Below are 13,498 nucleotides of genomic sequence, written 5' to 3' on the forward strand. Positions count from 1 at the left end.
AGAATGCATTGGGGGGATGAATTTAGAAACAAAATTGGAAGGAGAGTTTCAAATGATAATTACTTGAGAATAATATATTTTTTCCTTGGAAAATCTAAAAGGATCAATTGGAACACTAATATATTTAATAATTGTCTTATATTATTACAAATAATAAGGCAAAGCAGTTACAGGGCTCAGTACAAAATTGATACATAGGAATAAATGGGTTTCTCATGGACAATAACTAGGTATAAGAGTAAAACACCAAAAGATAAAATATGAAACATAAAAAGAAATATATAAAATCTTGTTTGAATGGGGCGCCTGAGTGGCTCAGTCGGTTGAGTGTCCGACTTTGGCTCAGGTCATGATCTCACAGCTTGTGTGTTCAAGCCCTGTGTCGGGCCCTGTGCTGACAGCTCAGAGCCTGGAGCCTGCTTTGGATTCTGTGTCTCCCTCTCTCTCTCTCTCTCTGCCCCTCCCCCACTGGTGTGCGCTCTCTCTCTCTCTCTCTCTCTCAAAAATAAAGAAACATTAAAAAATTTTTAAAAAATCTTGTTTGAAGAAAACCATCCATGCCACCGAGAAACACAAACGAAGGCTTTAGCACAAGGAAAGACACATTCTCGGAAAAGAATATATGACATCCCCAAAACATCAGTTCTCCTGAAATTAATCTATGAATTTAATGCTCTCCTAGTAAGAATACCAACAGCATATTTTTAGAAACGAGACAAATTGATTCCAAAGTTAAAATAGGAATAAATGTCCTCAAAATAGACAGAAAGAGAAAGAAACAGAGAGATTATGTTGCTCTAGCTGTATCACTTTAAATTCACAATAATTAAAACAGCATGATACTGAATAGAAAGGCAATTTCTATATTGTTAACCACTACAAGCATTGATATTTTTATGTTATTGTATTTTTTATTCTGAAACTAATCAATTGCTCACCATATGATTCATTTTCTATGAGTTTTTAGTCAAAAGATTGTTTAAATGAAAACCATAGTTGAGAGCTTGAGAAAAAAATATATATTATACAAATTGAAGGAGAATATTTATCAGCAGTAGCTTTTTGCCTGAACTAGAACCAAATAAAATGAGGAAAGTGTGAAGAGTCAAGGAGAGATGTGATTAAATCAAATTTTCTTTTTGTAGAAGGGGTTGATATTCAGGATATGACATCCTGAACAGTGGTTAACTTTCTGAAGGCATGTCAGCAGAAAAGGAAAATTGAAAAGCACTCAGAATAAAAATTAATTTAAGAAAAGTTGTTCTATCATGGACTAAACTGGATTATTCTGAGTTATCCTCAAAATATGTGCAGAAATCCGTCAGAAATATGTGCAATTAGTGAATTGGGATATTTTCACTGAGATTCAGAGAATGAAATATCAGCGGAGACTTTTTATGCTAAATGAGTAGAAAGCATTCATCCACATTAAAAGAAATTATGTAGTTGAGAGATTCTTTCTATGGAAGGCCAGACGCTCTGTAAATCTGTCACAGTATACATTCCTTCATCCCAGACATTAGTTTAATGTATGGCATGTCTTTGCTTTTTATCAGGATGCATGCATTATAATAAAAATGAGGAATATGGAAGAGATTGTGCTTTCGTTTTGTTTTGCCATTTGTTATTTGCTTGTTTGTTGTCATAAAAGAGCTAATGCTGGGAATCACAACCCTTCAACAGAGACTTGCTCAATAGGAGAGGAAGGATTCTGCAAATACTGTTCTGTGGTGAGTGGCATCATCATTAATTTCATGTGTATCCCTAAATATGATGTGGGCTGGTTGGATGCCTTATGCATGGTGTAAGCTCTCAACTGACAGGCTGGGTCTACTGCTCATTCTGACAGTTTTTCTGGCTGTTTCATTGTTACAATTTCAGAGCAACAATTTTGTTTCTTGCTGCTCACAATCTTCATGTGATAGTTCTGGGTAAGTCTCAGGTTTCTCTTATATTATTGCTGACACGAAATGTTCCAAATGTACTTTCAGAGAACTTGGTAAGAATTCTATTGTTAAATAACTTGGGCATATTGTATTATACACACATACACGCAATATACTTTGGGGAGAATATACCTCCTTTTCCTCAATATGCTACCCTCGTGATGCACATAGATGTCTCCTTGTGTGACAATTTGGGTTTCACTCAAAACAAAACAGAATTATTAAGTTTTTTTCCTAAATATGGGAGGGGCCCTGAGATGAAGTTTGATGTTCAGTGTTAATCACTGTATCTTCAGGCTCGACCCTGGGAAGACGGCGGCGTAGGAGGACACTGTGCTCACCGCGCTTCCTGCTGATCACTTAGATTCCACCTACACCTGCCTAAATAACCCAGAAAACCGCCAGAAGACTAGCAGAACGGAGTCTCCGGAGCCAAGCGCAGACGAGAGGCCCACGGAAGAGGGTAGGAAGGGCGGAGAGGCGGTGCGAGCTCCACGGACTGGCGGGAGGGAGCCCAGGCAGAGGGGCGGCACCCCGGCCAAGCAGAGCCCCGGAGTCAGGCTTGCAAAAGCAGAGGGGCCAGTTGGAGTGTGTTCTGACAGCAAGCGGGACTTAGCATCTGGGAGGTCATAAGTTAACAGCTCTCCTCGGAGAGCGGGAAGGCTGGAGGACAATGGGAGGGAGAGTTGCTGAGCCCCGGGATGACAGAGCTCATTTTGGCAGGGAACAAAGGCGCTCGCCAGCACCATCTCCCTCGCCCATCCCCCAGCCAAAATCCCAAAGGGAACCAGTCCCTGCCAGGGAACTTGCTTGCTCTGAGCAAACACCCAACACTGTGCTTCTGCGGAGCCACCCCTCCGGCAGCCGGTCTGACTCCCTCCAGATGCTGCAGGACCCCTCCCAAAGCGGATCACTGAAGGATAAGCGAGCCAACCCTGCCTGCACCCCCCCCCACCCCCGCTCCTGTGCACCTTGCCAATCCACCCCAACTAATATGCCAGATCCTCAGCACCACAAGCCTGGCAGTGTGCAAGTAGCCCAGATGGGCCACACCACCCCACAGTGAATCCTGCTCCTAGGAGAGGGGAAGAGAAAATACACACCAGTCAGACTGTGGCCCCAGCGGTGGGCTGCAGGCAGACATCAGGTCTGACTGTGGCCCCGCCCACCAAGGCAAGTTATTCAAGACAGCACAGGGGAAGTGCCCCGAAGTCCCACACCACTCCAGAGGCTATCCAAAATGATGAAACGGAAGAATTCCCCTCAGAAAAACATCCAGGAAATAACAACAGCTAACGAACTGATCAAAAAGGATTTAAACAGTATAACAGAAAGTGAATTTAGAATAATAATCATAAAATTAATCACTGGGCTTGAAAACAGTATAGAGGACAGCAGAGAATCTCTTGCTACAGAGATGAAGGGACTAAGGAACAGTCAGGAGGAGCTAAAAAATGCTATAAATGAACTGCAAAATAAAATGGAGACCACCATGGCTTGGATTGAAGAGGCAGAGGAGAGAATAGGTGAACTAGAAGATAAAATTATGGAAAAAGAGGAAGCCAAGGAAAAGAGAGATAAAAAAATCCAGGAGTATGAGGGGAAAATTAGAGAACTAAGTGATGCACTAAAGAGAAATAATCTACGCATAATTCTTCCAGAGGAGGAAGAGAGAGGGAAAGGTGCTGAAGGGGTACTTGAAGAAATAATAGCTGAGAACTTCCCTGATCTGGGGAAGGAAAAAGGCATTGAAATCCAAGAGGCACAGAGAACTCCCTTCAGACGTAACTTGAATCGATCTTCTGCACGACATATCATAGTGAAACTGGCAAAATACAAGGATAAAGAGAAAATTCTGAAAGCAGCTAGGGATAAACGTGCTCTAACATACAAAGGGAGACCAATAAGACTTGTGACAGATCTCTCTACTGAAACTTGGCAGGCAAGAAAGGAATGGCAGGAGATCTTCCATGTGATGAACAGAAAATATATGCAGCTGAGAATCCTTTATCCAGCAAGTCTGTCATTTAGAATAGAAGGAGAGATAAAGGTCTTCCCAAACAAACAAAAACTGAATTTGTCACTACTAAACCAGCCCTACAAGAGATCCTAAGGGGGATCCTTTGAGACAAAGTACCAGAGACATCGCTACAAGCATGAAACCTACGGACATCACAATGACTCTAAACCCATATCTTTCTATAATAACACTGAATGTAAATGGACTAAATGCACCAACCAAAAGACATAGGGTATCAGAATGGATAAAAAAACAAGACCCATCTATTTGCTGTCTACAAGAGACTCATTTTAGACCTGAGGACACCTTCAGATTGAGAGTGAGGGGATGGAAAACTGTTTATCATGCCATTGGAAGTCAAAGAAAGCTGGAGTAGCCATACCTATATCAGACAAACTAGACTTTAAATTAAAGGCTGTAACAAGAGATGAAGAAGGGCATTATATAATAATCACAGGGTCTATCCATCAGGAAGAGCTAACAATTATAAATGTCTATGCGACGAATACGGGAGCCCCCAGATATATAAAACAACTACTCACAAACATAAGCAACCTTATTGATAAGAATGTGGTCATTGCAGGGGACTTTAACACCCCACTTACAGAAATGGATAGATCATCTAGACACACGGTCAATAAAGAAACAAGGGCCCTGAATGATACATTGGATCAGATGGACTTGACAGATATATTTAGAACTCTGCATCCCAAAGCAACAGAATACACTTTCTTCTCGAGTGCACATGGAACACTCTCCAAGATAGATCACATAATGGGTCACAAAACAACCCTTAATAAAGTATAAAAGAATTGAGATCATACCATGCATACTTTCAGACCACAATGCTATGTAGCTTGAAATCAACCACAGGAAAAAGTCTGGAAAACCTCCAAAAGCATGGAGGTTAAAGAACACCCTACTAACGAATGAGTGGGTCAACCAGGCAATTAGAGAAGAAATTTAAAAATATATGGAAACAAACGAAAATGAAAATACAACAATCCAAACGCTTTGGGATGCATCGAAGGCAGTCCTGAGAGGAAAATACATTGCAATCCAGGCCTATCTCAAGAAACAAGAAAAATCCCAAATACAAAATCTAACAGCACACCTAAAGGAAATAGAAGCAGAACAGCAACACAGCCTAAAACCAGCAGAAGAAGAGAAATAATAAAGATCAGAGCAGAAATAAACAATATAGAATCTAAAAAAACTGTAGAGCAGATCAATGAAACCAAGAGTTGGTTTTTTGAAAAAATAAACAAAATTGACAAACCTCTAGCCAGGCTTCTCAAAAAGAAAAGGGAGATGACCCAAATAGATAAAATCATGAATGAAAATGGAATGATTACAACCAATCCCTGAGAGATACAAGCAATTATCAGGGAATACTATGAAAAATTATATGCCAACAAACTGGACAACCTGCAAGAAATGGACAAATTCCTAGACACCCACACACTTCCAAAACTCAATCAGGAGGAAATAGAAAGTTTGAACAGACCCATAACCAGTGAAGAAATTGAATCAGTTATCAAAAATCTCCCAATGAAAAAGAGCCTAGGACCAGATGGCTTCCCAGGAGAGTTCTACCAGACGTTTAAAGCAGAGATAATACCTATCCTTCTCAAGCTATTCCAAAAAATAAAAAGGGAAGGAAAACTTCCAGACTCATTCTATGAAGCCAGTATTACTTTGATTCCTAAACCAGACAGAGACCCAGTAAAAAAAGAGAACTACAGGCCAATATCCTTGATGAATATGGATGCAAAAATTCTCAATAAGTTACTAGCAAATCGAATTCAACAGCATATAAAAAGAATTATTCACCATGATCAAGTGGGATTCATTCCTGGGATGCAGGGCTGGTTCAACATTCGCAAATCAATCAACGTGATACATCACATTAATAAAAGAAAAGAACCATAGGATCCTGTCAATCAGTGCAGAAAAGGCATTTGAAAAAATTCAGCATCCTTTCTTAATAAAAACCCTTGAGAAAGTCGGGATAGAAGGAACATACTTAAACATCACAAAAGCCATTTATGAAAAGCCCACAGCTAACATCATCCTCAATGGGGAAAAACTGAGAGCTTTTTCCCTGAGATCAGGAACATGACAGGGATGTCCACTCTCACCACTGTTGTTTAACATAGTGTTGGAAGTTCTAGCATCAGCAATCAGACAACAAAAGGAAACCAAAATTGGCAAAGATGAAGTTAAACTTTCACTTTTTACAGATGACATGATATTATACGTTGCAGGATACAAAATCAATGTACAGAAATCAGTTGCATTCTTATACACTAATAACGAAGCAACAGAAAGACAAATCAAGAAACTGATCCCATTCACAATTGCACCAAGAAGCATAAAATACCTAGGAATAAATCTAACCAAAGATGTACAAGATATGTATGCTGAAAAATATAGAAAGCTTATGAAGGAAATTGAAGAAGATATAAAGAAATGCAAAAGCATTCCATGCTCATGGATTGGAAGAATAAATAATGTCAAAATGTCAATACTACCCAAAGCTATCTACACATTCAATGCAATCCCAATCAAAATTGCACCAGCATTCTTCTTGAAGCTAGAACAAACAATCCTAAAATTCATATGGAACCACAAAAGGCCCCGAATAGCCAAAGTACTTTTGAAGAAGAAGACCAAAGCAGGAGGCATCACAATCCCAGACTTTAGCCTCTACTACAAAGCTGTCATCATCAAGACAGCATGGTATTGGCACAAAAACAGACACATAGACCAATGGAACAGAATAGAAGCCCCAGAACTAGATCCACAAACGTATGGCCAACTAATCTTTTACAAAGCAGGAAAGAACATCGAATGGAAAAAAGACAGTCTCTTTAACAAATGGTGCTGGGAGAAATGGATAGCAACATGCAGAAGATTGAAACTACACCACTTTCTCACACCATTTACAAAAATAAACTCAAAATGGATAAAGAACCTGAATGTGAGACAGGAAACCATCAAAACCCTAGAGGAGAAAGCAGGAAAAGACCTCTCTGACCTCAGTCGTAGCAATTTCTTACTTGACACATCTCCAAAGGCAAGGGAATTAAAAGCAAAAATGAACTACTGGGACCTTATGAAGATAAAAAGCTTCTGCACAGCAAAGGAAACAACCAACAAAACTAAAAGGCAACCAACGGAATGGGAAAAGATATTTGCAAATGACATATCAGACAAAGGGCTAGTATCCAAAATCTATAAAGAGCTCACCAAACTCCACACCCAAAAAACAAATAATCCAGTGAAGAAATGGGCAGAAAACATGAATAGACACTTCTCTAAAGAAGACATCTGGATGGCCAACAGGCACATGAAAAGATGCTCAACGTCGCTCCTCATCAGGGAAATACAAACCAAAACCACACTCAGATATCACCTCACGCCAGTCAGAGTGGCCAAAATGAACAAATCAGGAGACTATAGATGCTGGAGAGGATGTGGAGAAATGGGAACCCTCTTGCACTGTTGGTGGGAATGCAAACTGGTGCAGCAGCTCTGGAAAACAGTGTGGAGGTTCCTCAAAAAAAATTAAAAATAGACCTACCCTATGACCCAGCAGTAGCACTACTAGGAATTTACCCAAAGGATACAAGAGTACTGGTGCATAGGGGCACTTGTACCCCAATGTTTATAGCAGCACTCTCAACAATAGCCAAATTTTGGAAGGAGCCTAAATGTCTATCAACTGATGAATGGATAAAGAAATTGTGGTTTATATACACAATGGAGTACTACGTGGCAATGAAAAAGAATGAAATATGGCCCTTTGTAGCAACGTGGATGGAACTGGAGAGTGTGATGCTAAGTGAAATAAGCCATACAGAGAAAGACAGATACCATAGGGTTTCACTCTCATGTGGATCCTGAGAAACTTAACAGAAACCCATGGGGGAGGGGAAGGAAAAAAATAAAAAAAAGAGGTTAGCGTGGGAGAGAGCCAAAGCATAAGAGACTCTTAAAAACTGAGAACAAACTGAGGGTAGATCGGGGGTGGGAGGGAGGGGAGGGTGGGTGATGGGTATTGAGGAGGGCACCTTTTGGGATGAGCACTGGGTGTTGTATGGAAACCAATTTGACAATAAATTTCATATATTGGAAATAAAAGATTGTTTCTTCAGCACTGCTCTCTTGTCATGGCTGATAGGATAGAGATTAAGGTGATTAGCTCTAAGTAGATCCTCTCTACCCTAAGAAGCCTTAGGTTATAACAAAACACAAGCAGCTAGGTCACGGAACTGAGTCACTGCCAATGCAATACCATATAGAGTTTCCAGCTGCAGACTTTCTCCAAACTGACTTAATGAATTAGAGAAGATTGGATTGGATTCATTCTTCTTAATTTTTGCTTCTTAGCCATATTTTTAATTGTAATTTTTTTCAGTTTTATGGAGGCATAATTTGAAAACAATAAAATGCACAGATGTTAAATATACATTTAGATGAGTTTTGACAAATGTAATCCACCACCCCCATTCAAGATAGAGAATATTTTCATTACTATAAAGATTTCCCTCACTTTGCTTTGTAGGCAATCTCCACCCACTCTGCTCCCTACCCCCACAACCTGGGAAGTCGTTTTTTGATATCTATCAAAACTTGAGAAATAGTTTCTACTTATTCTGAATAAATCATTTTGGAGGCTGATTCTGATAATAACTATATCCACTAACCCTACCCCATATTTAAATGCTATTTTATTTTATTTTATTATTTTATATTACTGATTCTTAGACTGATTCTTAGACCTTTGATAGGTGATAATTATACTAGTCTCTGGAAACACAAAATCATTTAAAAAACAAACATCTACACTCCCTCTCTCAAGGTGTCAATATTCTAGTGCAGGAATTAGAGAAATAAACTGAAAATTACAGTAAAAATTATATGAAGACTAGCAGTGACATTTTGAGAGTGCAGGGATTCCTAAAGATTGTGTGGTAGGGACTTCGCTGCTCAGCAAATATAGCAGGCATCATTTAGTAGCCTTACTCTGTGGCCATCTGACTGTTTCTAGCCAAGGGTCTATCAGTGGAAGTGACATGTGACGCTTTCAGGGTTGGTCCCTAATGACCTCCTTATTGTACTATTCCATGGCTATTTCCTTTGTTTCTGGCTGGAAAGGAGATCCTTCCCAAAGTAACCCTGGAAATAATGGGTTAATGATAGTAGAGTCTCCATGAGACCGGTCCTCAAATGAACTTCACTTTAGACTGTTTTATAAGAAAGAAACTTCTATTATTCTTGAGAAGTTATTCATTTTGAGTTTACTTTTGTAACTGTTAGCCTTCCCCAACAGAAAGTTACAATGTAAACTATAGTTTCTCTTTCTTACATGAAATTATTTTTCCTTTCAATCCATCCAGTAAAATTATCAATAGGGAAGAAACTTATTTAATTCTCCATATCTGCCCCTGAGCTGACCAGCTGTTCCTGTTTTAAATTCTTGTGTGTTTTTCTCAGCTAAAGTTCATTATTCATTTCAGTTGAGGTGAATAATGTTGTTATTATTATTAACATTGTAGTACGAGGATGAAGAAACAATTGTTCACTTGTTATGTTACTTACTCTAAGTCATTCTGCCAGAAAGATGTAGTTCTGGAACATCAGCTTTGGGCTTTTGACTGTACCGCCTGATCTAGAAAAAAATGCCCAAGGAAAAGGGCAAAATATTCCAAAGTGTCTAAGTGGTGCTTAAGAAAAGTGCAAACTGAGCATAGACAGTCATATGTGGTGTCAATTTTTCTTGATTTCCAGTTTCTGCTGCTGGCAGGAAACACCAGATTTTATTTTATTTGATGCTAAGTTCTTTGAGGCTTAATGCTTAAGTATTTGGGGGTAATCTAATGCAATATTTTTTCAGTCCTTCTCTCTGGGCAGCATTTGGGTTCAGAAGAAACATACAATCAACCATGCGTTCAGAGCATATTTATGGAGCATCTGTAATGGGCCAGGCCCTGTTTTAGGCACTAGAGATATACAGGTAAACAAAGCTGACCCTCTGGTCATTTCCTGTCCTCTTGCTTATTGGCTGGATGTGAAGTATCAGCTCTGCTCCTCATATATCTCCCCCTCTCTCTCCCTCCCTCTCTTCAAGACTTGATTATTTTAGAGCAATTTTAGATTGACAGCAACAATGAGAGGAAAGAACAGAGATTTCCCATATACACCCTGAACTCATACATGCAAAACCTCCCCCATTAGCAATATCCTTCACCAGAGTGGTACATTTGTTGCAGTTGATGAACCCAGACTGACACATCATAATTACCCACAGCCTATTGTTTACATTATTGCTCGCTCTCTGTGGTTTACATTCTAAGGATCTGGACAAATGTGTAATGACCTATGTGCATCATTAGGTATCACGCAGAGTAGGATTTTCACTGCCCTAAAAATTCTCTGTGCTCTGCCTGTTCATCCCTCTCTCCACCCCGCCCGATCTCTGACAACTACTGATCTTTTTATTTTCGTCATTATTTTGCCATTTCCAGAATGTCCTACAGCTGGAATCATACAGTCTGTAGCCTTTCCAGACTGGCTTCTTTCACTTAATTATATGCATTTAAGATTCCTCCATGTCCTTCTGGGGCTTGATAGCACCTTTCTTTTAGTGCTAAATAATATCCCACTGTCTAGATGGTGCACGGTATATGTTTATTCATTCACTGACTGAAAGACACTTTAGTTGTTTTTAACTATTGTCCACTATGAATAAAGCCATTTTTTAAAATAAATGGCTGTAGCCATTGAACATTAAAAAAAATTAATGTTTATTTTTGAGAAAGAGAGAGGGAGAGCATGAGCAGGGGAGGGGGAGAGAGAGAAGGAGACACAGGATCTGAAGCAGGCTCCAGGCTCTGAGCTGTCAGCACAGAGCCTGATGAGGGGCGCAAACTCATGGACTGCGAGATCATGACATGATCTTCATGACTCTGAAGTCAGAGGTTTAACTGACCGAGCCAGCCAGGTGCCCCTAAAGCTATTATAAACATCTTTGTGCAGGTTTTTGTGTGGACCTGTTTTTTAAATCCCTTGGGTAAAAACCAAGAAGCGTGATTGCTGGATCATAAGGTACAAATATGTTTTTTTGTTTGTTTTGTTTTGTTTTGTTTCTTTTCAAATCTCCAAACTCTCTTCCAAAGTGGCTGCACCATTTTGCATTCTCCTCAGTGGTGTATAAAGAGCTCCTGTAGCTCCACATCCTTGCCAGCAGTTTGTATTGTCAATATTCTGGATTTTGGCCACCCCAATAGATGTACAGCAGTTTCCATCTCTCTCTCTCTCTTTCTCTGTTTTATTCATGATCATATTTCAAACACCTAAAACGGTGTCTGATCCATCATAAGTACACAATGAATACTTGCTGATTAAAGGAATGATTTGTATGCTGACCCTCTACTCAGTTGCCATCCAAGGAAAAAGTGAGGAGGAAAAAGAGAAAGAAAATGCAGTGAAGATCGAAGTCAGTTGTCGTGGTTGATCCTTTGTAGACTTTTCCTACAATGACCCTTGTTGTCAGGTGGTCTTGCATATTTGCCACCCTACACTCAGCAATTAACAAAATTCTATAGAGGGAGTTCATGCAATCCACACAGACAGCCTCCAGGCATGAGTTTGCAGAAGAGATCCAAATCACAAGTCAGGGAATGGCAAAATATTTTTCTGGTTAGAATTCACAAAATATTCTTCATTGCATTTTTTTGGATGCTGTATCTCATGTAACAAGATTTACTGGAAGTTGTGTAGATTATTTGGAACCTAAAACTGGCTAACCCAAAGATGTACGTCCAAAGAAGTCTATGCTTCTTCTGTCTAGAATATTTTGTGGTTAGTTATTTTAAGCTACAGATTGTACCTGTTAATAAAACAAGAATGTACCTGGGCTTTTTAGAAAGCTTTCCATCATTTAGATAAAAGCACTTTGTAACATAGTAGTTTATACTATCAGCCCCTCCCCCATTTGGACAAGAAAGAAAATTTGGATCTTCTACAGGCCATCCACAGGCAGTGAGGAGGAGAGATGCTATGCCAGAGGCACACACACCTTGGCACTAGATTTTCCATGTCTGTACGCCTATGCAGGGAAAGTCGGGGAAAGGAGAAACATCTTCTCCAAAAGTAGTGTTTTTGTACTACAGTTTCTTCTAAAGATCATGGGAGGTGAGAATAAAGAAGATACTAACATTTGAGATTTTACCCTTCTGAATTTATTCACCTTTAGAGTCTATGCTGTCAACAATTGCCTAAGTTATCTTTCTCTTCTGTGGTAATCGACCTTTTTTACTTTAACATGTATTTCCTTGCACTTAACTTTGACTTATACTAAAAATTCCAAGCTTATCTTTCCTAGCCCAATCCTTAATACAGAGAGAAGTGTTTTATTTTTAGGAAAAAAAAAGTTCCTCCCTCAATAAATTGTTTTCTACACTATGTCTCCCTAGACACTCAAAAACATTAATTTAAAAAAGAACAACAGAAATGACCCTTTGTTCTTAATTGTATACATTTACCCTTCCATTAAACCAGTGAATCAAAGGAGCAAGGTTTATTGAGAATGAAAAGGTATTAGTTTCATATCTCAAAAATATGATCCCGATTGTATTAACAACAAAGAAAATATGTGGAAAAAGGATAAAATCTAAGTGATTATATAAAGAACTATATACATGCAAAAATTTGGAGAGGGTTGCTATAAAATGTGGACAGTAGGATGAATTATCAAGGAAGAGTACCATAAAATAAATAAATTGAAAAGATAAAATCTGAAAAAGCAAACAAGAATTAGGAGCAACTTGCAGAAGTCATAAAAGGAAATAGAAAACTATTATTTTAAAGTGCCAGAGTCAGATGTTATTGCAATTTTAAAAGTCAAGAAGTATGTAAATTTTGGCAGCAAGTTTGCAATGCCAGCTCCTCATAAAATTCTTTTAACAGTTCCACAAGTTCTATAGGTTAGCATAGAACAAAAATATAAATTAATGAGAAGCATATACAATCACTTTCAGATCTGTTATACAGTATCTTCCTAGTCAGTATTTTTGTTTTGGTTTGGACTGTATTAAAGGCCCTATTATTTCTGGTATACAGATTGTATATACTTCATGTCGTGTACAGATTGTGTATACAGGATGTTCATACTTGACTGTCACTCCACTTACACAGGTGAGCACTGAACCTCAACTTGGGCAGTTTCAGTTGCAATGTAGAACTTTAGATATCATGTACTTATTTTTAAAAAGTGACTTATTATTTGTACTGGGAACAAAACTGAATGAGATGAATGGCTCATATAGCTTAATTTCTCAAATTAAAACTTTATATAACCACATTCAGTTGTTTCCATCATTCACAGAGACATCCTAATACATTAAAAATGATTACAATCAGTAAGGCAGCTAATATTTTCACAATATATAAGACAGCTTCTTAAATATAAGATAGCTTTGTTCTAGGAATCTAAACTGCAATTAAGGAAGTTAATACTCTGGGT

Source organism: Panthera uncia, chromosome B1 (genome assembly GCF_023721935.1).
Source record: "Panthera uncia isolate 11264 chromosome B1, Puncia_PCG_1.0, whole genome shotgun sequence".
Classification (NCBI taxonomy): Eukaryota; Metazoa; Chordata; class Mammalia; order Carnivora; family Felidae; genus Panthera; species Panthera uncia.